The following is a 16,736-nucleotide window of genomic DNA, read 5'->3' as shown; positions in this document are numbered from 1 at the left end:
CAGGACTGCATGGATAAGGCAATCCCAAGCAAAACAAAGACTCTTTGTACCAAAGGCAAGCGTCCAGTCTGGTGGACCCCAGCCATAAACAAACTCTACAACAAAAGGAGGAAGCTACTACAAGATAGAGCAAAATCCTTAAAAGGTAAGACACCCTTGATCACTATAAGTAAAAACTAAGAGCTCTCATAAAATCATCCAAAGCAAATTTCGAGAGAAAAATAGCTAAAGACTCAAAAGACAATCATAAGGCCTTCTTTAGCTATGTTAGAAACCTGGGAGGAAACTCCCAGATATGCTCAGAACTAGTTCAAAATGATGTGAAGATTACTGATCCTACAGACATTGCCAACATACTGGCTGACAGGTTCAGTGCAAACTTCGCCCCCCCCCAAAAGAAGAGATATCTATAAAAAACGATTGCAGACCACCAAACATCTCCAGCGCCCAAGTGAAAACTGCTCTCTCCAAAGCAAAAAACACAGCATCCATGGGACCTGATGGTGTCCCCGGCTGTGTGCTCCACGAACTCAATGAGGAATTAAACCCACAGCTAGGACAGCTGTTTAATCAAAGTCTTACCTCGGTATACGCACTCCAGGAGTGGCGCACTGCAACTGTAGTCCCACTGCACAAAGGCGGTGCCTCCACCGACCCTGGAAATTACCGACCCATTAGCTTGACAAGCCTTATCTGCAAAGCCATGGAGAGGATCATAATGGACCTCATAAATAAAGACATAGGGAATTTGCAGACTTTGGATCCAACCCAGTTTGGCTTTGTCAAAGGCAGATCATGCCTTTTAAACTTGGTTGACTTTTTCGAAACAGTCACCAAAGCCATTGATGAGGGAAAGGCAGTCCATACAGCCTAGCTCGATCTGGCTAAGGCCTTCAATACAATACCCCACTCGGGTATCATTGAAAAACTCATCAGCTTAAATGTTAACCCATACATCACAAGATGGGTTGCAAACTGGCTGAGCGACAGAACCCACAGGGTCAGAGTTGCTGGCGCCATGTCAGACTCAAAGCCTGTCACAAGTGGTGTCCCACAGGGCTCAGTCCTGGGCCCACTCTTGTTTGGCATCTACTTTTCCGAAGTGCAAGCAAACACAGGAGGGTTATGGCTGACAAAGTTTGCAGATGACTGCAAACTGGGCGCCATAGTAGAAAACACATCTGACACAGATATCCTTCAGAAGGGTCTCACAGAAATGGATAACTGGTGCCAGAGCCACGGCCTAAAGTTAAATGCCAAAAAATGCATAGTCATACCCTTCGGGAAAAACAAGGTTACCCCTAGCTACCAAATAGGTGGCAATCCACAAAGCACAGAAGAAGTTATCAGGGACCTGGGGACCCAGGTTGATAGTAGTCTGTCATTCGACACCCATGTAGCTAAAGTAGTTAGGAAGACCTTCTACATTGCCCACCTTATCATGAAGGGATTCTCATCTAGATCAAGGGAGGTCATAGTCTCCCTTTACTCATCACTCATCAGACCAATGATTGAGTACAATGCCCCATTCGGAATGTATCTGACCCGACACTTGCAGCAGCTGGAGAGGCCACAAAAGTTCCTCACCAAAAGGATAAAGGGTCTCAAAAATCTGTCCTATGCTGCCCGACTGAAAGAACTCCAGCTCTGTTCAGTCGCCACCGCTTGCTCAGAGGTGACCTTTGCCTAACATACAAGGCCATGTCAAACCCAGATTTGATGAATATGCTTCACCTCAAAAATCTAGATCCATCAGAGCCACAAGGGCGGAGACTTAAACCTCGACACGGCTATTAATAGGACGTGCTGGAGGGATAGATTCATCACCCAAAGACTCCCTATGCTGTGGAACAAAATCCCGGTACATGTGAGGCAGAGCACCTCGCTGGCCTTGTTCAAGAGAAATCTTGACCAATGGATGGGAGATCGCAGATATATCCCAGGGATTACCTCAGTGTCACTGCTCGACAGAGGCACAGCAAAATAATGGGTATAGTTCCCCATACTAAAGGGGTGGCGTAAGCCACAAAACGATGGGCTAGGCTTGTAAATGCCCTCGGGCAGATAGCCTAGTATGAACCTATGAACCTATGAACCTATTTGAATGTCTCCATTTTTTTGAGCTGCATTTCAACAACTGAAGTCTAATGAATGTTGAACTATTGCCTCACAGCTCAGCAAATTACCAGAATGGGTGCTCCAAGGGTGCTGTGGGCTAGGGGGTAAGTCCTAGCCTTCATAGTCAAAAAAACGGGACACAATTAATTGTGATTGACAAGCCTCAAGTCAACATAAAACCTCTTGACCATTTTGACTGCAGACACACTCACAGATACACACACACACACACACACACACACATATATATATATATATATATATATATATATATATATATATATATGTGTGTATGTATGTATGCATAAACATATATCTATATCACCTATGTATAGACATACATCTATATGGGATGACTTACTTTCATCGAAACATGAAAATATCAATGTCAATGTCATCGACCACAAAAGGTTGACTTGCAAATGCTGACACAGCATTACACATGCACAAGGACTACCCAAGTGTCATGGAAACAAAATGACAACAAAACCACCCCCTGAAAAACAGTACATGCCCAGTGCAACTCCTACACCCTCTGTCAATTATATATACTAATTCCAAGATTTCTTATTCCTTGAGGAAAGAGAATATTTCCAAATCCTGGATATTCAGAATCCTGGATATTGTTGGTATCACACAGCTGTCGACCATCTGTTTAGTCAACCAAAGTGTATCAGTAAAGCAGTTGATTAATTTATCTGCTCCCATCTATACTATTAGTTTTATTGTTATTATTATTATTATTATTATTATTATTATTACTATTATTATTATTATTATATTAGTATTAAACACAATACTATTTTCAGAGGTGATCTAAACTATCCAAGTATTGACTGGGAAACCTACATTACCACTAGTAAACTGCCAAAAGTTCGCTGGAAACTCCAGATAAGGGCTCGCAACACTGATGGTAAAATGATTTATTTAACGCTCACAAGCTCATACGTTTTCGACACACTTCTTCTTCAGAATCAAACAATCAAATAAAAGAAAGGGCTAATATATACCCTATTCACTAATGATTTATCCAATAGAAACTGATACTTGATTAACACTTGTTCATTAAAGTCATAGAAATAAGCAAAGCTTGCTTAAATGTTAAAACCAATCCACAGATACATAGAAAAAATGATTGCCTACTTCTATAAAAAACACTTAAAATATTTAAAGTATTTAAACATTTTAATAAAATATAACTTATAAAATAAGTATATATAAAAAACATTCAATTACTCTTATTTCATTACTGGGACACTCAATTCCCTAGTGTATTGTGTTGTACAATACTGCCATCTTGTAACAAATCTAAAAAACACATAAATGAATCATAGTTTGGCAGATCTCAATTTAAGTACAGATTTGATGGACAAAAAATCATTCAGACCTGGGGGCTTAGTGGATTCCAAAACAATCTGCCAAAACAATTCCCTATATTCTACATTACCACTAGGGCACAGGAACAGAAATTCCTGGACTCTGTAAATACAAATACCCTGGACCAATCAGAGTATCCCTAGGGGGAATAATACTTTGGATCTTGCCCTTACTAGTATGGGAGTATCTTGCACTATCCCTTGCGTATCTTTATCACTTGCTAGATTTTACCCTAAAGCAGTCTCCTTCAAAATAAAATTGAAACCAGAGATCCCTTCCACCCAAGGTATCTTTAGAAACTTCTTTAAGAAAAAAATACCTCCTAAGTCAGTGGTTCCCAAACTTTTTCAATTCTTGGCTCCCTTGCTGAATCCAGGTTTTCCCAAGCCCCCCCCCCCCCATCATGGCACACCTAAAATGCATATTTCATTTATTTAATTATTTATTTATTTGACATTTGTTTAATGAGACTTCCTGACTGGACTAGGAGACCTGGGGAAAAAAGCTCAAAAGTACAATAAAAAGACAATTACTAAAAAAAGTGTACATTCTGCTTAACAGCATAACACTGATCTACTATGGTTGAGAGGTAAGCAAACCTAATGGCAACCTTATTAACTTTAAAACAGGGATGAAGCTTCTGACTACTCTCCAGATGGAGTGAGATTAAATAGTGGCTTGGGGTCTGGAAGATTCAGGCACGAGGGGGTGGGAGCTCATTTATCCTAGGGGTGGGATGTTAGCAGTCCAGATAGAGTGAGCTGCACACAACCAGTGGCTGTACATCTGGGGAACTTGGGATTGGCAATCCCAAGCTGGTGACAGTAGCCATCATGGGGCATATGTGTGGGAAAGCATGGAGTGCTCTCACTATGATGTGGGTGCCCACATCAGCTACCAGAGGCACGGCTGAAAGCAGAAACACCCCCATGGCTGCCTCTATAATGGCTGCTCTTCAGATAGCCTTCATTCAAATGATGGTAAACTAAAGGGCAGTGGTGGTGGTGGTACCAGATAATTGGAGGGGAGAAAAAATACACAGCGACTGAGATGTTGCAGTAAAAATCCATTTTATTCACTTTATGTCCTATAGGTGATCTTATGTTTTAAAACAAGATTGTTACCTGTACTTTATACCTCCCACTACTGAAATATTCAGCTAACTGCAACAGTCAGCAAACAAACCCTTCCACTTATTCCAATCTAACACTTTCTAAAACTGCAAACAAATAACACTCCCCCTCTTGACATCACCTTCCTATAAACTTCTTTTTTCTTAATTTCCAGTCCACAGATAACATATTTTCATTTTCAACATTCCCTTGAACTGTTCACTATTTACTATGTTACTTATTCAAATACTCATCAGTCTTCTTCTATTCCTATTGCTAGTCCAGCTGACTAGCTTAGCTACCATACTCACCTTTACAAAACTATATACTACAGCACTCGAAAGATGACTTTTGTATCCGTGCATCAAACTCTCACTGTAAACAAACTCACCTCTCTGTTTCTCCTGATCTTTTCTCTCTCAATTTTATTCACCTATAGGAATACTCCACCTCACTAAATAATTACATAATACACCACTTAAGACTTCAACGCAGCCATACATTTGAACATAATTTCTCATATCTACCTATCACACCACCCTATCACCATACAGAGAGAGACAAATAAACTGTGGCCACTCTCTTTCTAGTGACATACATCCAAACCATGTTCCAGTTTCTCAATCCTCTCCCACAAGCACACCTTATCACACCAAAAAACGAAATGGACAGTCATCCCCAGGGCTACTTCTACAACACATAAACTGCCAAAGTATATGTAACAAAGTTTCTGAACTACATGCGTGGTTAGCTTGACACTCCCCTAATCTGTTAGTTATAAGTAAAATCTGGCTTACTATACGAAATGAAGAAATACTGCCACCAGGCTATAACATCATGAAACTAGACAAAATGCATAAGAGGCTGCTGGCATTGCAATAGTCTGTCCACAAAATCCCTGCCTTCTGCAGTACTGAATTAACCATCTCTCTCCTAACAAATAATGTCCACAAAAGCATCTGCCTAGCTTCTGCATACAACCCTCTAGGAAACAATTTCCCTACAGTAGAACACCATTTATTTTAGCTATACACCAACATCAACAATTTCTTTGGTGAATTAATCAGCGTGGCCATCTGTCAGTACAAACATCCTTAGAAATATTTGCCTTCCTCTTGCACACACTCACATACACACACACACACACACACACACACACACACACACACACACACACACACACACACACACACACACACACACACTACTCTGAAAGTTTCCTAACTTTCATAGAGTCTTCATTCTTTCTGGCCGTACCCACCGCAGGTTCGATTCTTGTTCCTCGATCGTAATCCGTTCATTGCCCTTGTAGTTCATAGTTCATAGTTTAATACTAAGCTAACTGCCCTTGTGAGCCATTTTAAGCCTAGCCAATTATCCCTTATGAGACTCAAACCCTGCACGTTGTGTTTGTAAGGAAAACACCTTAGCCATTAAGCCACCCTCCCAACCCCTCCCGCTCACATTTGAGCAGCCATGCCCAGCCAGAAATGCATGAGCTCCTTGCTCAATTCTGACAAGCTGGTAGCCCTGATGGAGCTGACGTCATCATGCACATGATGACATCAGCTCAAACAGAGCAAAAATTAAAAAACAAAAGGAAAAAAAAGACGTAAATGAAGGGTATTAGTTTGCGGCGCTCCTGTGATAAGTGATACATTGGCAATCCTCAAATCTCCACAAAGCCCACTACAGCAGCATGTAAACAGCTGCATAGATGAAGCTGTACCCCATAGGACTAAGAGCAGGGCAAATCCCCAAAACAACCCTACATAGTGAGACCATATTATCAACAAGCTTTGTAATAAAAGGAAAATAATTTTGACCAAAAGTAAGAAGAGTAACTCCTAGAATATTAGACACCCTGTTACTGAAATAAAAAGACAACTCAGTAGCCTAATAAAATCCACCAAAATCAAGTTTGAAGCCAAAATAGCTACCCAAGCAAAGAAAATCACAAGGCATTTTACTTCTGTTCATAATCTCCAAAGTACAATGCAGCAATGCACTGAGCTAATTGTGAGCAATGCTACTTGAGACTGAAGATATAGTGAACATACTGGCTGATGAATTTAGCTCTAACTTTACCCCTCTCTTCCCTGCATCTGTCCCTCAAAATACACCTGAAACTGGTTCAGATCCAGCTATCACACAAGACCAAGTCCTAAAAGTGCTATCAAAATCTAAAAATACCACATTGATGCATCCTGACAATATAGGGTTACCATCTGTCCCACTTTGCGAGGGACAGTCCCTCTTTGGGCAGTTGTGTCCTGCAAAAAAATTGAAAAAATGGCAAATGTCCTGAGATTTTAGGACAAAAGTGTTTCCTACATTTTATGTAGTAGTTCATAAAACAGTCATTCTGTGTCTGAAACACCTAAATGTTATAAGAAACAGAATAAGCAACCAAAATGCTACAAGAATAACCTTTTATTTAGGCAAAAAGTGAAGTTCTGTCCTTTGTATTGGCTGTGGGTATGTTTTGCCCTGCAAAATCTGACGTTTGTACCCAAAATATCTCACTTTGGGCATTTGGAAAGGTGGCAACCCTATGACAATACCTGGATGCATCTTAAACAGCACAAAGCTCAATTTAGCCACACCCCTAACAACAAAGTTCACCCTCTATACAGGTTTTGTACCAATCGAATGGAGAACAGTTGCAGTTATTCATTTGCATAAGGGAGGACCTTCCACAGACCCAGGCAATTACAGACCCGTAAGTCTCACCAGCCTCATATGCAAAACCATGGAAAGACTTATCATGGAACTATTCAGTCATGACATAGGGAACTTGCAAACACTGAACCCATTTCAGTTTGGATTCGTCAAAGGCCAGGTCATGCTTACTCAACCTGGTAGATTTTTCAGAAAAGGGTGCCAAAGCAATGGATGAAGGCAAAACAGTACACACAGCATACCTCAACCTGGCCAAAGCTTTTGACACGATTCCCCACTCAGGCATAGTAGGAAAGCTAAATAAACTGGAAATAAACTGCTATGTCACCAAAAGGCAGACAAAAGGAGAAACACACTGTTCAACACATTAATTTTTTGATTGGAGTACTGGGTGTATAAATTTGACCGGTTTTTATGTGTGAATTATTCCTAGAAGGCAAAAGGCTGAGGTGCCAGAAAAAAATTTAAAAAGTTTAATGGTCTTTGTGGTGAAATTCTTTCCTTATTTATGGCATTTTGAACAATAAACCACTATGTCACCTGCTGGATTGCCAACTGGCTCACAGACAGAACACAGATAATTAAAATAAGGGAAGTTACCTCCACAGAGACTAGTCACCAGTGGAGTTCACCAGGGTTCTGTGCTAGGACCTCTCCTGTTTGGCATCTACTTTTCTGCAGTAAAAGCCAATACCAAAGGCCTCTGACTCACTAAGTTTGCTGATGCCTGCAAGCTATGAGCATTCATTGAATTCACAACTTACTTAACCATCCTGCAGGAAGATTTGTCTCAAGTAAATAACTAGTGTCAAAACCATGATCTGAAACTGAATGCCAAACATCCTTTGGGAAGTCATCTACACCAGGGAACTACCACAGTGACAATATGTCCCTAAGAGTTTACCTGTTTGTTTGTGATGTCACAGTTTATGTGGCCAGTGACTTAACCTTTGACCAACATGTGTCTATTATTGTAAGAAAGTTCTATATTAGTAAATTGAAGAATTAGAGTAACAGCAGACTTGCTTTTAATTAGTTTCTTTCTTTCTTTCTTTCATTTTGTACATAGACATTTATTTTTTTTTATGTTTTTTTTGCAGGATCAGTGATATGATAGTTTAGGATGAGAGTGGGTTCTGACTTGGTATGAGCTATGGTAACACGGTTTTCAATGTTTCTTTGGGCCTCATGGCTGGCTTTGGAGGTGCCCTTAATGTTTTTTAAAAAGAGTGTCAGAGATTGGATGTTCAATTTTTGTGTATTTTCACTGATATTTTTTTCATAAATGCTATTCAAGTTTTATCTCTCTCTCTCTCTCTCTCTCTCTCTCTATATATATATATATATACACACACACAAACACACACACACACACACACACACACACACACACACACACACACACACACATACACACATGCAAGCACGCATGCATGCGCACACGCACACACACACACATATATATATATATATATATATATATATATATATATATATATATATATATATATATATATATACACACACATACACACACATAGATATGGGTACCTCGTCAAACACAGATCGCGGATCTAAAATGATTGAAATCAATAAAAACTAAAACTATTTTTTTTTGGCAGGGGATAAGCCCCCTGCACCCCTATGCCCCTGCTAATTATATATAACAACTCCGTGATCGCACAAAAGCCGGGTAAGTTCAAATCCCTGACCCCACTGCACAGCGATCCCATAAAAAAGGCTTCCAGCAAAAACTGTATAGAAATGAACATTTGCTTATATGAGCATTTACTCATATTCATATACATTGGTCTAATTTTGTCAATGGTCTCCTGGACTTCATGGCTTGTAACTACCTATGAATCTATGAACATGCAGAGGACTAAGGCTATGAGCTGTTAATGGCCTGCTTCATGAACACCATGGATTGATTCCTTCAGCCTTTATTTGCCTAGTCTAAGCAAGTCACATAACTAGACAGAGCTGTGAGCAAATTGGAAAATTGGGTTGGCTTCTCATTTATTCTCTGAAACACCTGTCTGATAACTATTTATGAGCCTATACTTTTTACATTATTTTATTATTCCTTTATCTTGATTTATGAGATTAGGTGTAAACTTTTTATGGGTAATTTACATGCTGTGGTCACTGTTAATCTCTTGTTTTTGATGATGTGATTGCTGTGTTTTGTGCTACTTTTGAGTTGTGGATGGGCTTGTTGTATTGAGTTGGAAGTGAATGTTTTGGAATATACTTTTTGTGCTTGTGGAAATTGCCTTATCTATGTACAATACATCCATTCAACAGTTCCTTGAATTAGGTATAGCCCAATGTGTATCTAGGGTGGGTCAAGGGGACGACCACTCTGGGCACAAGGTGTTCACAGATAGCACTGGCCTTTGCCAGTGGGGTGGTATTGAAATACTGTCATTCAGAAAGGAATAACAATACTGTATTTGTGCATACAGCTACTGCAACTTTAGCTAGCCACTTGTTACATTTGTGCAAGCAGTTTGTTATAGTTTCAAGCATAATACTTTTTTTAGGAGTGACGGATCAGGAAACTGCACTGGGCACTAGATAAGCCAGCTATGACATTGAAATAGCAGTTTTTTTCAGTCAGTCTTTTATTTTCTATTTTAGTGTAATGGAGATTTAGCCTTTTCTTATTATTTAGTTCTCAAACCGAAAAAACGTATAATTTATCATTATTTAAATGCATTTTTTAAATATATTTTTATATGTTGAACTGCTTTGCTTAATTACTTTTTTTTAACAGGGTAATACTTTGTTTTTCTTCAAGTTTCTCTCCTGTTCGCTCAGTTGGCCCATTCATTCTGGCAAAAGCACTATGGCCAAAGTGGTAAGATTTTACCTCCATTTATTATGGGGAACTTGGGAGGATTTCTCTCTAGGTTTGCCTGCTACAAATGAATGGCTAATATGCAAGACTGTATATGAGAAGCATAGTCAACATTTACACAAAAAGTACTCCTTTGGAGACAAACCATCACTGGTGATCTTTGGCCTGTAAATCTTCACCAGACATTCCATATAGAGTTTGCACTCTGGGCATGCACTTTCCAACCTTCCACCTTAGAGTGTGGTAAATAAGCACTTCCTCATATTTCCTGTCTCCTCACAGGCCATCTCCTTCAGTATCTAAGATTTTAGTCAAGTTTGAGACACCTGATTTGTAGTTGGTGCTTTGTTATTTCTTTTACAGATTTAAAAACATTGTTTGTTTTCTTTTGTTCCTTTTTTCAGTCTCTTGTTCTTCAGGTTTGCTCTTTTTACTTAATAATGGATGGTTTATTAGAGGGAGTGCACTTTTCTATTTCTTTGATTTGTTCAGGCTTTCTTTTTAATTTTGTTTTTTAGCATCTTATTATTGTTTTTAATCTATAAGCATATTCTCATTTCTTTCTTATTGTTTGTGGCTTTTTTCTTACTTTCTTGATTTTGTTATCTGAAGGTATCAGTTGTAATGATGAAATTTGTAATTGCACACGACTGTAATTATCACGTATGGGAAACTGTAATTATTAACAGCTTTTGATGTCTGTTATAAATGGAGGATGACCTGTTCAAGGGGTGTTACTTTTTGAGTGGGAGGTTTTGAATTCCATACATTTGTATTTATGTATGCTAATGCCAAGATTATTGTACCTTGGAGTTTTGGGGAATGGTCTGAGCTATTATAGTCTCAGACTCAGTCTCTCTTCATAGCTTGGTGCTTTCATAATCAGCATTTTGAAGATCATGAGCTGGGTTCCAAATGGAAGGTGCACAAAGCACAGGATGCCGAGCATAGGTTATGCCAAACAGAGGGAGTAAGCAATTCCAGAAAAGGAGCTAATAAGCATATATGCTAATTAGAAGAAACATAGTAAAACAGTGATACAAGAAGACATAGACTTGATTACACAACTTTACTGGTGGGCAGTATGCCTGTAAAGGTCACCAAAGGTAGTCCTAGGGAGACACAGATAGTCTAATAAAGACAGACAGACAGATTGTGACACCCGTGACCTGGCCTAGCAATCAAGGAGCCTCAATCCTCACCACTAACACTAGTGAGGGGTATCTCATGTAGGAAGAAAGGATAACATATACACACAGTAAAGTGCAATTTCCCTTAAGAGCACACAGAGATCACAGTCAGTTCGGGGCTGGTTGCTCCCTTGCTCTCCAGGTCCCCAATAAGACTCCCCACTCGCACAGCTATAGGGTTCAGATCTCAGCCTGTTAGACAAGCTAAACTATCCAGCACCCTCTCTGTCTAACCAGTGCTTTGTGTCCCTGCCCAAGTAGCTGACACACATACACACGCGCACACACACGCGCACACACACACACACACACACATACACACACACACACACACACACACACACACACACACACACACACACACACACACACACACACACACACACACACTTTGAGATAATAGTTTATACAACCACACAGACACTCCTGGCACAGGTTCTCCAGCTGTGCCCCTTGTACCCAGACTATACTGTAGAAATCATTGCCACCACTCAGCTAATATTTATCAGCCGCTCAAAGGCCTTTAAGAGGGTGTCCAATTATTACTGTGCAATATTATTAGCCAATTGGTAGTATAACTAAACAGTCAAGGCTTATTAGAGTGACTTGGTACAGTAATCCCTATAAATATTCAATGTACTCTAGAGCTTAAATTATCTCTACACAAAACAGCCACAGTTGAAAGGTTTAAAAATATTTAATAATAAATAATAAGAACACAAGACAATGCTTCTTACTACACAGTGCTAGTCAAGAGTTCAGAGATCACAGAGAAATACTTAAAATAATTCAGTAGTACAGTTCTGACATCATAGAAAAACACAGTCTAATCTTTCTAGTTTCTAGCTATTTCTAAGAGAAAACACAAGTCTAAGATAAATGTACTTATAGAGCAAGACAATGCTGTAAGTTGGATGGTCAAGACAAAAATTAATAATCTCTGATTCTGTCTGTTTCTAAAATCACATTCCTGGTTCTCATTACATCATTCTTCACACTCCCATGGGTTCCCAGGCTAACAGAAACTACATTTACATTCTTAACATCTCCTTGTGTTATCTTGCAGCTGGTCAGGAAGCAGAGCATTAAAATTACATTTTCATGTTTAAATCTAGCAATTGAACTCTTGGTTAAAACAATAGAAAGAATGTCTTCATCTAGACAGACCAGAACCGACTTTAGATCAAAGGGTCACAACATGTTTTCCATGGTCAGCAGAGAGCACTGTTGTTTCATTTTTTTCAGTTCTACATCTAACAGCATTTTTTCCCATTTAAGACAACAAGCTTGTGTCTTACATTAATATTTACAAATGTTAGAATTATCTATGAAATTTTATCTGGCTAGGCTGGCAGCCTTCACACCCCCCCCCCAGGAGAACTCAAGCTAGTTTTTCAAGTGACCCTTGAGAAACGCTGCTTGAGAGGGTTAGGTCTATCTGAGTATACCTTACCCCATTCCCTGTCTTGAGAGCCCATATGCATTGGCTTTGCTAATCCCACTGCGGTGCTGCACTAACATATATGCTTGCAACCCCAGGCTCCATCTTAGCAACTTGGCATCTTGCTGACTGGCTCTGTGTAACCATGTTAAGGGGTTGGGATCTGTCATAACAGTGAATTTCCTTCCATACAGATAAGGCTGAAGTTTCTGCAGTGCCCACACTATGGCTAGACATTCCTTTTCTACAGCTGCATAGCATTCCTCCCTGGGTTGGAGCCTATGGCTGAGATAAAACATTGGGTGCTCTTCTCCCTCTAAAGAAATTTGGCTAAGTACAGCTTCCACCCCATGGTTCAAAGCATCCACCTGCACAACAAATTATTTGCTATAATCTGGTCTGGCTAACACAGGGGGTCCTCCTGAAGCTTCTTTAAGCATCTGGAATGCCTGCTCACATGCTGGGATCCACACTACCTTATCTGGCCTGTTCTTCCTTGGCAGGTCTGTGAGGAGAGCAGCTATGGTGCTATAACTGAGGACGAACTTTCTGTAGTTTCCTGATGTCCCTAAAAATGCCCTCATCTGCTTTTTAGTAACAGGTGCAGGCCATGCCTGAATGGCTTCCACTTTGGCAGGTTCTGGCCTTATCTTACTACTCCCCATTCTATGTCATAGGTAGGAGACCTCTGCCATACCCACCTGTCATTTGCTCAGTTTAATGGTCAACCCTGCCCTCTGTAGTCTGCCCAGCACCTCCCTGACATGCTGAAGATGCTCTGACCAGGAATGGATGTAGATGGCAATATCATCTAGGTAAGCAAGGGCAAACCCTCCTGCTTCTGCTAGGATATGATCTACCAGCCTCTGGAAAGTTGCTGGGGCATTCTTCATCCCAAAGGGAATCTTGGTGAACTCATACAAACCAAAAGGAGTCACAAAGGCTGACTTGTCTCTAGCACTGGGAGTCAAGGGTACCTGCCAGTAACCCTTGGTAAGATCAATGGTTGTAAGTTACTTAGCCCCATCCAGCAGCTCTAAAGCCTCATCTGCCCTAGGCATGGGGTAAGCATCCGACTCTGTGTGACTATTTAATTTCCTGTAGTCTACACAGGTCCTGGTGCTGCCATCTTTCTTTGGCACCAGCACGACTGGGGAGACCCAGGGACTGTTGGACTCTTGAATCACCCCTAGTTCAAACATCTCCTGTACCTCCTCCCTCAGAGTCTGTTTGACTCTCTCAGGCACTCTATAAGGGGCCTGCCTAATAGGCCTTTGGAGTCCTGTATCCACCTGGTGCTGCCCAAGGTGGGTGCACCCTGGTTTCCCAGTGAACATGTCCCCATATTTCTGCAACACTGCTCGGATTTCTTGAACCTGGGTAGGAGATAGTTGCTGGGACATTATTACCCCTTCCACTAAGGTGTCAACCCGAGCCTCACTGAGGAGATCAGTCTCCAGATCTCCCTCAGACTCCTCCTGGAATCCACTGCAAATGCTCAGCACAAGGGCCTCCCTATCATGGTAAGGTTTCATCATGTTAACATGGTACAATTTGTGCCCCTGCCTTCTGCCTAGCAGTTCCACCATGTAGTTAACATCACTTACCTTTCTTACCACCTTGTAGGGTCCTGCCCAAGCTGCTTGCAATTTGTTGTGTCTGACAGGAATGAGAACCATTACCTGCTGCCCCACAGCATACTCTCTAGCTTCAGCATTCCTGTAATACCACACCTTTTTCTGTTGCTGGGTTTCTGCTAGCTTCTCCTGAGCAAGCCCATGAGTTCCCTGAGCCTTGTCCTAAGGTTTAGGACATATGCCACAACAGACTCGTTGGCAGACTTGCATTCACCATCCCACTCATCTCAAATTAAATCTAGAGGTCCTCTCACCCTATGCCCATACAGCAACTCAAAGGGTAAAAAACCTGTGGATTCCTGGGGAACCTCTCTGTAAGCAAACAAAAGATGGGGCAAATATTTGTCCCACACCCTCTTAAACTGATGTGCAAATGCCTGTAGCATGGATTTGATTGTAGAGTTTGACCTCTCAACAAAACCATTAGTCTGGGGATAGTAGGGGATGGTCTTCATGTGCTTCACCCCACAGAACTTCCACAGACAAGCCAGCAGGTCTGACATGAAATTGGCACCTCTGTCAGTCAGTATTCCTTTTGGGGAACCTACCCTGCTGAAAATGTCTAACAAAGCATTTGCCACTTTCTTTGCCTCAGTTGAGGACAAAGCCACCACCTCAGGGTATCATGTAGCATAATCCACTACTAATAGGATATACTTTTTCCCAGTGGAACTTGGGGTACTCAGAGGACCCACAATATCCATAGCTATCTTCTGAAATGGCTCCTCAATCACAGGCAAAAGCATCAAAGAAGGTCTCACCTTGTATCCTGCCTTGCCTACCTTTTGGCACTGGTCACAGGTCCTGCAGTACCCTGTTACATCTCTGGAAATTCCAGGCCAATAGAAGTTCTGCATAATATGCCTCTTTGTACATTTTATGCCATTATGAACTGCAAAGGGAATATCATGGGCTATGGCTAGAAGTGCCAGATAGTAGGTTCTAGGCACTACCAACTGCTGTACTCTCTCACCTTCTAGCCCTCCTTCAGGGGTCCACTCTGTGTATAGTAACCCTTTGTCCCAGTATACAGATTCCCCCTTTCCTTGAGAATCAGGTGCCTCCCTAGCTACCTGCCTCAGGCCTTGCAATGTAGGGTCTGAGAGCTGAGCCTGTCTTAACTCTTCTTGTAACCTTTCCCACCTCCCCTTCCACAGGAAGTCTGGCATCCTCTGACAGTGGTGCCTCACTGTCAGCCTGGGTACTACTAGTCACCTCTACCTTTGCAGTCACTCTGTCCAATGGACCATCAATACCCCCAAGCAGCTGTGGCTCACCTTCAGTTTCACTGCTACAGAGTAGCTCCCTCCCTGAAGTAACCACCTCACCAGTCCTGGCTGTAAGTGTTCAGTCTGTTTGGGTCTCCTCCAGGCTACCAGACCTTTATGCTTGTATCCTAGCCTGACTGCGTGTAATTGCATAAGCACATGGTACTGCCTCATCCAAATCCTTCCCTCTCAGGACATCTGCAGGATGGTAGTTTAGTACCCCTGTTGTCTCAAGACAACCTACTATTAGCATTTTGTCTTTCCCACTTACTGGCTCCCTCACCTTTTGTTCCCCACCTTGCCTCTGTGGATATCTCTATGCCACATGGCCCCACTGGTTACATTCAAAACATTTAATCATAGCTCCTGGACATGTACCTGGACTACTGGCTTCCCCTGCTACTGGCAGATTCTGTTAGGGCAGTCTGTGCTGCCCACCCTGGGTTCCTTTGGACCCATGAGCAGTACTTGGGGTTCCTCTCCTGTGCAGAGCTGACCTGCTTGCCAGGTATAGCTCTCCCTCCTTCCCCAGCTCTTCCAAAGTAGCACATTGTCTATCAGCTAACCAGAGCCTCATGTCCTCAGGCAAAGTGCTAAGGGCTTGTTCCCTCTCCAAAAGGTCTGCTAGCCCTTCATGGAAATAAGTGCTCAGTTCAGCAACATATTCACACACACTTTCATCTGCCTTGCGCCTATGCTCACAAAACTTTTTCCTGTCCATTTCAGGTGTTTAAACAATTCTAACAAATGCTTTTTGACAGCAGTATAATACAAACATGCAACATCAGACATTTTTGACAATACAGTTACAGCTTTACCATGGAGTAAGGGGGGTCAGGAACCATACCCAAAGCCTTTTGATAACACCATGCTTTTGCATAGCCTCTCAAACATATGAATGAAAATATCATAGTATACAGCTCAGCAAGCTCCTGCCTGGTGCCCTGCAGAGCTCTACAGCAGCAGAAAGACAGAAGAGAGACTTTGGAGTGATTAAGTATCATTTTTCTGCATTTTCTTGTTGTATTTAGCTAATTCCACCTAAAAC

General features: G+C 41.4%; 1 long non-coding RNA gene across 2 annotated transcripts in view; it reads left to right on the top strand.

Annotated features, from left to right (window-relative positions):
• Positions 1 to 16,736, top strand: part of LOC122793131 — a 238,860-nt gene that overhangs the window by 85,960 nt on the left and 136,164 nt on the right. The window contains exon 3 of one of the 2 annotated variants that reach the window (XR_006363448.1): positions 10,093 to 10,152. The exons of the other annotated variant lie outside the window; for it this stretch is intronic. This is a non-coding gene — a long non-coding RNA (uncharacterized LOC122793131). The remainder of the gene's footprint in view (positions 1 to 10,092; positions 10,153 to 16,736) is intronic. 2 annotated transcript variants of the gene reach the window in all.

Source organism: Protopterus annectens, chromosome 2.part0 (genome assembly GCF_019279795.1).
Source record: "Protopterus annectens isolate FY-2018-M chromosome 2.part0, PAN1.0, whole genome shotgun sequence".
NCBI lineage: Eukaryota > Metazoa > Chordata > Ceratodontiformes > Protopteridae > Protopterus > Protopterus annectens.
The sequence above is the reverse complement of the archived record's forward strand: the minus strand, read 5'-3'. Positions and strand labels throughout refer to the sequence as shown.